Source organism: Myotis brandtii, unplaced genomic scaffold (assembly GCF_000412655.1).
Source record: "Myotis brandtii unplaced genomic scaffold, ASM41265v1 scaffold479, whole genome shotgun sequence".
Lineage (NCBI taxonomy): Eukaryota > Metazoa > Chordata > Mammalia > Chiroptera > Vespertilionidae > Myotis > Myotis brandtii.
Window position 1 is genome coordinate 2,389,089 of NW_005368305.1, and position 13,494 is coordinate 2,402,582.

At 37.5% G+C, this 13,494-nt stretch overlaps 1 long non-coding RNA gene across 1 annotated transcript in view; it reads left to right on the forward strand.

Moving 5' to 3' along the window:
- The window catches only part of LOC106727770, a 23,627-nt gene extending 20,574 nt beyond the window's left edge, over positions 1-3,053 (forward strand). Inside the window, exon 3 of the long non-coding RNA XR_001364020.1 lies at positions 2,983-3,053. This is a non-coding gene — a long non-coding RNA (uncharacterized LOC106727770). The remainder of the gene's footprint in view (positions 1-2,982) is intronic.
- The last annotated feature ends 10,441 nt before the right edge of the window (positions 3,054-13,494 follow it).

A 13,494-nucleotide genomic window follows, 5' to 3' on the forward strand; every position in this document is an offset into this window, starting at 1 on the left:
TGAAAGAAATAGACTTACAAGTCTAGGAAGTACAGGGAACCCCAAACAAGAGGAATCCAAAGAGGACCACACCAAGACACATCATAATTAAAATGCCAAGGGCAAAAGACAAAGAGAGAATCTTAAAAGCAGCAAGAGAAAAACAGAAGGGAGTACCCATATGACTGCCAGCTGGTTTCTCAACAGAAATGATGCAGGCCAGAAGGGAGTGGCAAGAAATATTCAAAGTGATGAATAGCAAGAACCTACAACCAAGAATACTCAACCCAGCAAAGCTATCATTTAGAATTGAAGGTCAGATAAATAGCTTCACAGATAAGAAAAAGCTAAAGGAGTTCATCAACACCAAACCAGTATTATATGAAATGCTGAAGGGTATTCTTTAAGAAGAGGAAGAAGAAAAAGGTAAAGATAAAAAATATGAACAACAAATACATATCTATCAGCAAGTGAATCTAAAAATCATATGAATAAAAAATCTGATGAACAGAATAAACTGGTGAATGGAATAGAATCAGGGGCATGGAAATGGAACAGACTGACGATTCTCAGAGGGAAGGGAATGTGGGGGGTGCGGGAAGAGATTAGACAAAGATCTTATATGCATGTATACATTACCTATGGACACAGACCATAGGGTGGCGAGGGCGTGGGGTAGGGTGGGAACCAGGTGGAGGGGGGCTATGGGAGGAAAAAAGAGGGGCATCTGTAATAATCTCAACAATAAAGATTAATTTTTAAAAAAAGATTAAGTTAGTTGTTAGGACTTGTGTATCATCATCTCAAGGTTTCCAGTAATTACTTGTATTAAATTCTTTCACACAACCTTCTTAAATCCAATGTTCTCATTTAAGAAACAAATGTGCACCATTCATTAATTTATGGTTCTCAAACTCTGACTCCTGTAGGCACCTAAAATATATATGCCTCCCACCCCTCCTGAAATGAAACCACTATTGCCATAACATTCTTACCTAAATCTTAAAATCTTTCTCACAAATTACCCTGAGGACATTGAATTCAATTTTTTATCAGTGATCACATGTCTTCATGTAGATTAGATAATGGTTATTTTATTACTTATATTCTCATATTCATTCAATTCATCCATGAAGGGTCAACTATCTGCATAATAATTTGTGGGGAAGATTTTGAAATGTATAAAATTCTTTGCATGTATATAGGTTACAATATACTATTTAAGAAAAATCATTGTAGAATAAACGTAACTTTCTATTGGAAGGTATATTAAGCCAGTAGGAAAAGTAAACCTATCTCTCTGTTGTCAAATATGCAATTACGAATATATATGAAATGAACACATTGTTTGCAGGTAGTAACAGGTGGCTCTACTACTTACAGTCAACGTAAAACATATAAATACGTTTCCCGCATACAATGTGTTAAGTGCTACAAAATCCCTTGAATATGCATATTTGCTATCAAAATAACTGAGAAAATTTTTACGCGATACAGGACAAATTGAAAGCAGTTTTCTTGAATTATTTAAAACTAACTGAACAGAAGAGTGGGCAGAGGTTATAAAGACCATTTTCAAAATCAAATCAAAGGAACATTGTTTCCAGAAAAAATACTTTGCTTTGATAGTAGATATTTGTTTATAGTATATTGAATACATACTTCAGATGATAATGAAAGCAAACCTCTCCCCCATCAAGATGATAGAATAGTCTATATATCTTCCCTAATTAGATCTGTGGAAGTTCACAAAGAGAATATACGCAAAAGAAAGTATAAAGGAAATAACAAAAAGCCATGCTTGAAACTATGGATATCCTATATAATAAAGAGGTAATATTCAAATTGACCATCACGCCATCACACAAGATGGCCATCACAAGATGGCTGGCAGGGGAGGGCAGTTGGGGGAAATCAGGCCTGCAGGGGAGGGTAGTTGGGGGTGACCAAGCCAGCAGGGGAGCAGTTAGGCGTCGATCAGGCTGGCAGGGGAGTGGTTAGGGGGTGATCAGGCTGGCAGGCAGAAGCGGTTAGGGGCAATCTGGCAGGCAGGCAGGTGAGCGGTTGGGAGCCAGCAGTCCCGGATTGTGAGAGGAATGTGTCTCTTGGAGAGCAAGACATGATCCCCACAGGGATCGGGCCTAAACCGGCAGTCAGACATCCCCTGAGGGGTCCCAGGTTGGAGAGGGTGCTGGATGGGCTGAGGGACACCACCCCCCATGCACAAATTTTGTGCACCAGGCCTCTAGTTTTATTATATTCTTCAAAAAAATATTAAATTAATTATTAATTATCATCAATATTTGCAGAAAATTAGACATATAATCAATAAAATGTACATAGGAGAACATTCACCTAAAATTGCCTGCAAAGTTTTATATTATTGAGATCATAACTCTGGGTCATTACTTTCTTCACAAAAAGTTAGCTTTCAATGAAATTGAGCAGAGAAAATATGTATGCCTTGTGGAGGGGAGGGGGATATATTTCACTTTTACAGGTATGGAAATTGAATCTGTTTTATTCACAATCTATTGTTTATAGCTGTTGTATAAATTTTAAAAGTTCAAGAAATCACTTTCGAGATGAAATAATAAACATTCTTCTACTGATCCCTTAATATGTCCCCAAAGAAATTGCAGTCCACATTTTCTACTATCATTTACATATATAATTTTTTGATATGTGAAAACAGAATCTTTACCAGAAATAAATATTGCTTTACTTTCTAAAGAGTGAGTAGCGTTTGGCTTTTCGGGGAACTGTAATATAAGAGGAACAGATTTTGCCTACAGATATACAAGGCAAAATAAATAGTTGTTCAATGCTTTCAAATGTAAAGGCAGGAGAACAAAACTTTGGAGAGCAAGACACTTTCCCAGAGATCAACAAGGAGTTCATTTATGAAAGAAGAAAGCATTTCAGGTTAAATGAATGATGCATAAAGCATATTTCCCTCTAAACATGGTATTATGTGTTTTGTCTGGGAGTGTGTATACCGAGCATGTCAAACTCAAAGGCTAACAGAGGCCAAATAAATGAGACATGCAGCCTGCAGGCTGTCAGTTTGACATGCTTGGATTGAATGACCAGGTTGGAATGGAAGGCAGAAGGCTGGAGTCACAGGGAGGGGAACAAAGGCCAGTATCGCATAGCTGATGAGCATAGGTCTGAAACAGGGAAAATAAGTGCAATATGAAAAAAAAGTTTTAAATGTTTTAAACAGACTTTCTCTAAGCTCACTAATTCAGTTCTTAACGCTCTAATATGTACCAACATATTCCTGAAAATAAAATGAAGGTTTAAATGAAGAAGAGAAAGGTAGAATTTATATTATGGATATTTCACTACTATTGGTGAAAAAAATGGGTGTTCTTTTCCCCCATAAATTCTATCTTTATGGGGAAGATAAATAGATAAATAACTGAGTAAGTAAATGTATGAACACATAAATAAATCAAGAACAAATTCTAATATATATTTAAAATTACCCTATTATCTCTAGTTATTTCTCAAAAATAGAAAGCACAGCCACATAACTTGACTCCCAGAATTACAAATGCCTAAATGATTTCCTGCTCAAGTGGCGGTAAATACTATATTTTACTCACTCTCTTGCATATATGTACAGGTTTAGGTTAGATGTAATGGCTGTGGCAAAGTCTTCAGCCAGAGAACGCACCTCACCGAGCATCAGAGGATCCTCAGGGGAGAGGAGGCCTATCAGTGTGGTGAGTTCAGGAAGGTGGTCCACAACAGCTCCAGACTCATCCATCAACAGAGGCCACACATGCAGCGAATGCAAAAAGGCCTTCAGCCAGGGTGCTTACCTCACCCGGGACCGGCGATCCACACCTGGGAGAAGGAAGCCCTCTACACGTTCAGGGTGTGGGGAGGCGCCTGGTTCAGGGTGTGGGGAGGCGTCTGGTTCAGGGTGTGGGGAGGCGGCTGGTTCAGGGTGTGGGGAGGCGTCTGGTTCAGGGTGTGGAGAGGCGTCCGGTTCAGGGTGCGGGAAGGCGTCAGGCACAGCTCTGAGTGCCCAGCAGCAGAGGATCCACCTCCCTCTGGGAAGACTTCTCCATGCGACGCTAGAGGCCCCTGAGTTCTACGTGCACATCCCACAACCCACCCATCCCCTTATTTATTGGTCACACAGGGTTGTCACAGGTGAAAGGCGTTTCTGTCTAACTTTCGGGCATGCGTCGATTGTCCAGTCCCTTCCCTCAGGAATCTGCGGGGAACAGACCTGGAGAGTGTTAAACTGCAGCTTTCTGACACAAATGGCATGCCCATATTATTTGGCCTTCCCTTTGCTTCCTTCTTAATTAATAACCATATTTGCCCTTTAAGTCTGGCTTATTTCACTTAGCATAACAAATGTCCTTAAGGTTCATTTAAAAAAGTAAAGTATTTATTCATTTAGCAATTACCATTAAAAATAAAGAATACAGCCTGATTGGTGTGGCTCAGTGGTTGAGCATCAACCTATGACCCAGGAAGTCCTGGTTCAATTCCTCGTCAGGCCACATGCCTGGGGTTGTGAAATCTATTGCTAGTGGGGGGCATGTAGGAGGCAGCCCATCAATTATTCTCTCATCATTGATGTTTCTATCTCTCTCCCTCCCTCTATGAAATCAATAAAAATATTTAAAGAATAACCAATACAAAGTTTTTGGCTCATGGATATCTTAGCTTAAACCAAATCCATGTGATAGACTAGTATCCCATCACACAGTCCATTTTTTCTTAAGTTACAGTGATTTGCTACATGTCATTTCGCTATGATACATTAATTTAGATCCTTTATCTTTCATTTCCATGGCTGCCACCTCTCAGATCTTTACTGAGAGTTTGGCCAAGCTCTGCTTCCCACTTAAACCTGCCTTCATTTCCCTGTCCCACAAACACCAACTCCCATCTCCACAGAAAAGCTTTCAAATAATTACCTTTCAAACCATATTTTTCCATATCAAGAACTGTTCAATAATCTAGTTCCTGTATCCACAAATATAAAATATTTAGTTAGATTTTTTATATTCTTTTAGTACGTAGTTCGTCCAAACTTATTTCTCAAAATTTTCAGCATAGATATTCCATTCCAACCAAGCTCATGTTATTGTTTCGTACACATCCATAGCCATTTCATTGGCATTTGTGCCTTTGCTCAGTTTTCCCCCTAAAATTATGTCGCCCCAATTCTTTGGAATGTCTGTCTCCATCCTCTGTACATAAGCAAATAGTAATTATTATTGAAGGCCTAAATCAAGTTTCATTACATAAACTTGTAATGTAATATTTCCTACAATTCTGGAGACCAATTGCATACTGAATTCCATAAAGTTCAGTATGTCATTGTTTTCTGCTTTGAGAAGTATACAACACCAAAGGAAATTCTATTATATTTGAAGTACAGACACATAAAGACTCATATAAAATATGTACATATTATTTTTATGAATGATTTATTCACACAAATTCATGAATGTACTTATAAAGATAAATTTGAATAGTCATAAATGAAGTCAAGGTCTACTCTCTACTTGCCATTCTCACATCACTCTAGTCCCTGTACTCCTTTTTCACCTAACTCATGTCTCAAATCTTCATGGTACCAGCTCTCCTGCATTTTACCTTTTTTCCAACACTGTGCATGTTATTGTTTTTCTTTTAAATAAAAATAAATTTTCTCTTAGAGGCAAGGAAAAGCAACAATGTTTTAATTTCTTAAAAAGTGCAATGTTGGTATTTTTTATCTTTAGATCTCACAAAAAAATTGAAATTGCTATATTATGACAGGTATAATGTGTAGAAACTACATTTCTCAGAATACACTGCATTTCTTATAATTGTCCCCTCCCTTTATAATAGGAATAGCTCAAGTGTAGCTTGTATACATTTAGTGAATATGTACTTTACATGAGTGAGAGAATATAGAAAATCACAAAACTGGAAAGAGTATGGAGAATAGAACCTAGGAAAAGCATATCTTGAATATTCTAGACTAATAAACAGTTTTCAGTATAAGTGTCTATCTTTTGTTTCTTAATTACCCAAGAAATATAAAATAAATTTTACACAAGTGAAATGGATTCCCAATTTGGATCAGACTGGCAAATATTGAAGTTTAGTTGTCATTGTCTCCCAGAATTCATATCTAATTTTCTCTTTGTTTTTGTCTTTGGGCTGGTACTGATTATTTTCTACTCTTTGCATATCACTCTATTTTTGAATGACTACTCTACAGTCGAAACCAGTAATTCAAGAGGCACTGTAAGAGCTGCTTTTAGCTTTCAGACGGACACTTCCCTCTCTGGGAGTTGCCACAAGTCATTCTCGTCACTTCTCACTATTTTATAAAAGGTCTTTCTGCTATGCCATTCACCACCCAAAGTCTAAGTTTACAATACGTTAATTTTTAAATATATTTTTATTGATTTCAGAGAGGAAGGGAAAAGAAAGAGATAGAAACATAAATGATCAGAGAGAATCATTGATCAGTGGCCTCCTGCACACCCCCTACTAGGGATCTAACCTGAAACTCCAGCATGTTCCCTGACTGGGAATTGAACCATGACCTCCTGGTTCATAGATCAATGCTCAACCACTGAGCCACACTGGCTGGGTTGCAACACATTATTTTTTTATGCTATCCTTTGATGCCTATTGTAAAGCCTCTGAATGATTGACAGATGCCAGCTAGGCAAGTTTCCATGTGGTAAATCCTTAAAAATTTTTTAGAAAACAGAAAAAACAAACAAACAAAAAACTGTTAAAATTTTGTTGTCTTCTTTAATCTCCCTTGACATAAAAGAACACAAACCTATCCATTAAACTACTGCATAAAGTGTTATTATTAGGCAGCAAGTTATTTATTTTTTGACTAAACATTTTACTTTCTTGCAAAATAGGAGAAAACCCTAAATCAAAAAGCTTTTATAGAGAGTATGGCAATCAATTGACTAATTTCCAACTATTTACTAAGAATAAATTGGTGAAGAGTGATAACACTAGGTTTCTTAAACATCCAAATAATGACCAAACTAAAAAGTGTGAGATGACAAGTTAGGTTCTCATAATTTTTCTGTATTCAGCTTAATAAAGAAGAAAAATGTATTCTCTGGCAATGGTATCTATTAGAAATGAAAAATATAAATTGATTTTATGAGAAGTATAGAAAACTTGTCTATTTTAATATTATTTTACTTTCTTAAAAAGTGCAACATTGATATTTTTTATCTTTAGATCCCAAAACAAATTTGGAAGTGATACATTATCACAGGTGTAATGGGTAGAAACTATATTTCTAACCATTTAGTAGATTTTTATCTATGAAATTCCTACCAATATGAAGGGCTGTGAGAAATTTAATCTTCAGATCCTGTCAGCTAGACAAACTGACAATACAGCCTTGCATTTTTGACTCCAGTTGCTCCTCATGGAGGAAGGAATAGGGAAGAGCCTGGAGTAAGACATATATTTAGTGAAGTTAATTTATCCAGCAACAAAAATGTATGGATAGAATATGGCATTTGTTGAATGTATAAATTAATTTTTAATTAACTATTATCTATGTCTTGTATAGATTATTTTTCATTAATCTATTTTTTTCATGCTAAAAATCAAAATCTCTATAAAGCAGAACTCAAAATGTTTCTACTATGCTAAATTTTTTCATGAATTACATTTTCTGAGAAAATGAGGTGCTTGGATACCAGGGTACTGTAATAGCATTACTTGTGATTTCTGGATGTAGTTTGTGTAATAAGATTGATAAATATATGTGTAAGTTTGAATGTTGTGGTATATTATTTATTTATAATATTGCATTGATTTTCTAAAGAATTTAAGAAATGTGGCATAAAAACATAGAGATAATAAAACAATTTAACCTATTTTTAGAAATTACATATAACAAGAATTAAGCCACAATACAGAGAGGAGGAAATAATATGCGTATGTGTTTGTATGTGTGTGTGTGTGTGTGTGTGTGTGTGTATGTGTATACCATACACATAAATCTATATGAAAATACTCATAACTAAAATTTTCTATCCTATCAAGGGAGAGAATTTTTTTCTTATTGAAAATATTAACAAGAATATATAATGTATCTTTTATTTAAAGACTACTGACACAAGATATTTACAAAATGATATTCCATATTATCATATGCATATTTTTTATTTAATCTTTTTTTTTTAATATATTTTATTGATCTTTTACAGAGAGGAAGGGAGAGAGATAGAGAGCCAGAAACATTGATGAGAGAGAAACATCAACCAGCCACCTCCTGCTCATCTCCCACTGGGGATGTGCCCGCAACTCAGGCACATGCCCTTGACCGGAATCGAACCCGGGACCTTTCAGTCCGCAGGCCGACACTCTATCCACTGAGCCAAACCGGTTTTGGCACACTTTTTATTTTGAGATATTTGTAGATTCACCTGCAGTTGTAAGAAATAAAAATAGACATGACACCAAAAGCACAGACAACAGAAGCAAAAATAAACACGACCCCTCCATTCTGCTTTTGAATCCACTCATTGAACTTTTTACTTTGTTTATTGCATTTTTAATTCTAAGATTTCCATTTGGTTCTTCTTTATATCTTCTGCTTCTCGTTCACTTTCTGTTTCTTTTTTTAATATGTTTTCTATTGATTTTAGATTATTTAATCTTAAAAAAAAAAAGTCACCATGTTAAAGCATAGCCCTGAGGAAACATCCATGGAGAGTTAAAGAATCAGAATATATGTGTGAAGATTTCTGGTAATCTGACTTGCCACAGTTGCAGAAACTAGAGGAACTAACGGAGTGAGTCTCAGCAGCAGCATTACAGCGGGTGACTACTCAGGTCGTACCCAGGCCGACTGGGTCAGAAGCTCCAAAGCCAGGCCAGAAAATCTTTATTTCATCAAAGCCCATCAGGTGACTCTGGTGCACTTTCAATGTTGAGAACCACTAACCTGGAGTGACATTTCTCAAAATGTACTCTGTGGAGCATTAGTTCTGAGAGGTGACAAATAGCATTCCAGGGGTCCAGGGGCAGCATAGCTGTGCTGAGGAGGTGGGGGAGGGAAACACTGTTCTGGGAGAAAAAAACAAACAAAAACACTTTTGGTGAAAGTTAAACAGGTTTCTTTACTATAGGTTTGTCTCAGGCTAATGTGAAGAACTTGCTTTAACAACCAAAATCTGTTTTTCAACCAACAGCTTTAGTATCACAGTGGAGCTTGTTAGAAATGCACATATCAAATCCCATTTTGAACCTACTGACATTGAATCTGCAGTTTTATGCACATGAAGTTCAGGGAGCATTGTGCTAAAGTGCATACTAGGGGATATGACCTAGTGAAGACATAATGTGCAGTCTGTTAAAAATGCATTGGAGCTAATTAATAGGATAATCTGATCTAGAGGTGAGTGTCTAACGTGTGGTTAGAAATCATTCATGTCTGGATGACTGGGATTGCATGAGCAGAATAATTCCTGTATACATTGTGCCTCTACACTGTGAGGGTCAGGGGCTTAGGCTGGGTTTAGAGAAAGAGTATGTCTTAGAAATAAGGAGAACACTTGTTTTCAAACATTACATGTTATTGTCAAGCCCCAGTGAAACAAAAAGTAAAAATCACATTCTATGAAAATAGGAACAATTGAGCTATGTGTGAAGATTTCTGGTAATCTGACTTGCTACAGTTGCAGAAACTAGAGAAATTAACGGAGTGAGTCTCAGCAGTAGCATTACAGCGGGTGACTACTCAGATCCTACCCAGGCCGACTGGATCAGAAGCTCCAAAGCCAGGCCAGAAAATCTTTATTTCATCAAAGCCCATCAGGTGACTCTGGTGCACTTTCAATGTTGAGAACCACTTTTGGTGTGTTATTTTCTATTGGACTTAACAGAGTATGTTTAAAATCTCTTTTTATTACATGAATTGACTTTAAATGTCAAACCTTATAGTAGTTCACACTAAAAGCATGGTTCCATGGAAGGATTTAAATAGCCTAGACATTCATCAAAATGAGAAAGGCCATCTTAAAATAAATAATATGCTCATATCCAAATCTTTCTTTCTTAAGGCCACATACTATTTTCCTCAAATTTCCAACAACACATTAGCTAGATGATCTAAAATAATAAACGTCTATAAATAATTAGGATAGTAATGCTAACATTAAGTAATCAGTGATAAGATATAATAATGTGTTTTATGTTACACTTACGTTTATTCTAGCAAGTAAAATTGTGATTAAAAATAAGAAGCAGAAATATAAAGAAAGATAACTGATCTTATTTTTATAAAATGTGTGTATGAATTTAAAAGTAATTTTATTTTGAAAGTTTTGCCTGCTTGGGTAAAAATACTAGCTATTTTTTCACTATAGTAAAAGTAACACAACTGTGAACCCAATTAAGATGCAATTTTATTGAACTACTAGAGGCCTGGTGCACAAAATTCATGCACTCGGAGGTCCCTCAGCCTGGCCTGCGCCCTCTTGCAGTCCGGGAGCTCTCGGGGGATGTCCAACTGATGCCTAAGCCTGCATTCGGACATCCTTAGTGCTACTGCGGAGGCGGGAGAGGCTTCCGCAACCGCTGCTGCACTTGCCAGATGTGAGCCCAGATTCTGGCTGAGCGGCACTCCCCCTGTGGGAGTGCACTGACCACTAGGGGGAAGATCCTGCGTTAAGTGTATTTTCCCTGGTGGTCAGTGTGTGTCATAGTGACTGGTTGCTCTGCCATATGGTCTAATTGCATATTAGCCTTTTATGCCTGCGGGATCGGGCTGAAACTGACTCTCTGACATCCCCTGAGGTGTCCTGGATTGTGAGAGGGCACAGGCCAAGCTGAGGGACCCCACCGGTGAACGATCAAGGCTGGGGAGGGACGTGGGAGATTGGCCAGCTGGGGAGGGATTGCGGGAGGGCTCCAGGGCATGTCCGTCCCATCTCGCTCAGTCCCAATTGGCCAGACCCCAGCAGCAAGCTAATCTACTGGTCAGAGCATCTGTCCCCTAGTAGTCAGTGCACATCATAGCAACTGGTCAACTGTCTGCCCCCTGGTGGTCAGTGAACCTCATGGTGAGCGGTTGAATGGCCTTAGCATATCACTAGTATATTACACTTTGATTGGTTGAACTGATGACCGGACACTGAGCATATTAGGTTTTTATTATATAGGATTAATTTAAATTATAATAATACCCACCCTGGCCAGTGTAGCTCAGTTGGTTGGAGCACAGCCCCATATACTAGGCTTGATTCCTGGTCAGAGCACATACCCAGGTTGTGGATTTTATCCTAAGTCGGGATGCATGCAGGAGGTTTCTCTCTCACATCCATCACTCTCGCTCTCTCTTTCTCACCATCTCTCTTTCTCCCCTTCTCTCTCTAAAATCAATGAAAATTTATTTAAAAAATTAAAAGATAATTTTCTGAAAAACAGAAATATCTAGAAAGTGATCATTCTTCATACTATTTTTAGCATTTAATGATATTGTTATCACATACTGTAGTGTTGATATAAAATATTTTCAAATGGAAAGTATTATATTATAATAAATATATCTAATTTCTTTAATAAAACATAATATTTTTCTTATTGTCTTATGAAAACTAAAACACCTAATTTTCACATCTAAACTCTGTATTTAATTAAAACAAAAATCAAATAATCAGGGAAAAAATAACTAGTACTAGGACTTGTAATACCTGGGTCCAGGTAACAAATAAAAGAAATATACTACTTTGGAAGCCAGTAGAAGTTACAGTCATGCTTAAATTTATTATAATAGAAGAGTCATATAAGAGCTACCATTTTACTATTAGAAATTAAAATAGTAATTTTAGAGGTGAAATAGGCAGGTTTAGGGAATTTTTAGAATTGGGGGTGCATAGAAAAATAAAAGGACTATAGAGCAGAAGTTACATTTCCATAAAACAAGGGAGCAGCAACAGTTACATTTCCATAAGATAAGGAAACTGGGATTAGCAAAAAGGCCTATATTTACAAAATAAAGGAGGAAGAAAGCCCAGAGGGAATGGGAGGACAATGAGGGAGGAGAGCTTTAGGAGTTACTGTAGCAACCAATTCAAAAGGGGATATGGACCAATCAGAAGGGAAATCAGGACATGGGGACTTGCAGCCTTTATAAAACATGGAAACAGGAACTTGGTGGGATTCTTTCCCCTTCCCCATGTGGGAGTCTGTACTTGTTTTCAATAAATTTCCACCTTTTCTATACCATGTTCAGTCTGTGGATTCATTCTTCGACTCCAATGGAAAAAGAATCCGGGGAACTATCCTACCCACGCGTGGCGTGTTCTAGTCCAAAAATCCCATATCAAATTGAATGTCTACTAAACTCTTATCTTATAAAAGAGATATTGAAGGAGATTATGACTTGGGAAGCTGGTGACTATTAAGAGAAAACAGAAGTTTTGATACATGCATGCTCTTTGCTCTTCCCTTTTGCCTAAGAATCTTTCTTATATTTCCAAAGAAAAACACTTAAAAAATATATATCCCTTACTGGGGATTGAGCCCACAACCCAGACATGTGCCCTGACCTGGAATGGAACCAGTGACCTCTTGGTTCCTGGGTTTACATTCAAACACTGATCCACACCAGCTGAGCCAAAGAAAAGCACTTTCAACCCCACTTCTAAAAATATCACTTACATGGACCCTACACTGTCATGAAGTAAAAAAAAAAAAAAGTCACTAACCATAAAAGAGGTATTTTTTTGTTTTTGTTTTAATTTTCATTCATGGCAAATACAATTCCCTGAGTTACTAAATGAATTTGGAAACTTCTAAATAGTGTTAATGTAAAACAACAACAACAACAAAACATTCAAACCTGTAAAGAATTTTGTGAGTATTTGAGCCAAACTCTCAACAATTGCCAAGAAGCAGAATCTCAATGGATTAGGATTATGCTCCAGAGAATGGCGAGTTTATACCTTGTTTTTATAAATTACCATCAAAAGGGAAGATATAAGTGGGTAACATGAAATCCACTGGTGATAGATTAGGGAGGTGGGGGAAAGCAAAGCGGGGAAACCTATGGGATTGGATAAAAAGTGAAATGTTGGACATATGCCTCTTTTAAATAGATGGATACAGGATAGTTAATGAAAGGGCGAGGACTATGCCCTCCATCTTATCCTGTGTCCTCCATTTTGGGGAAGCCACGTGTTCAGCAAGGAGCTTCTTCCCGGAAGTCTAAGACTCTGCTAGCCACACCCAGGAACAAGACACCGACTTGCTCCTGGCCAATCGGCAGAGCACACTCCTTTCTCCTCCCCTTACTCCAACCCCCCCTATAAAACCCGTCTCTACGCAGGGTTCTGTCTCTCGGCCACTTGGCTTGCCGTTGTGTCGGTGAGTGTGGTGGACGGGGAGCTCAAGCTAGCTTGAAATATAAAGGACTCTTTGCTTTTACATCGGACTGCTGGCTCCCTGTTGGTTTCTTGGGGATCCTGAAATCTGGGCATAACAGTAGTAGTG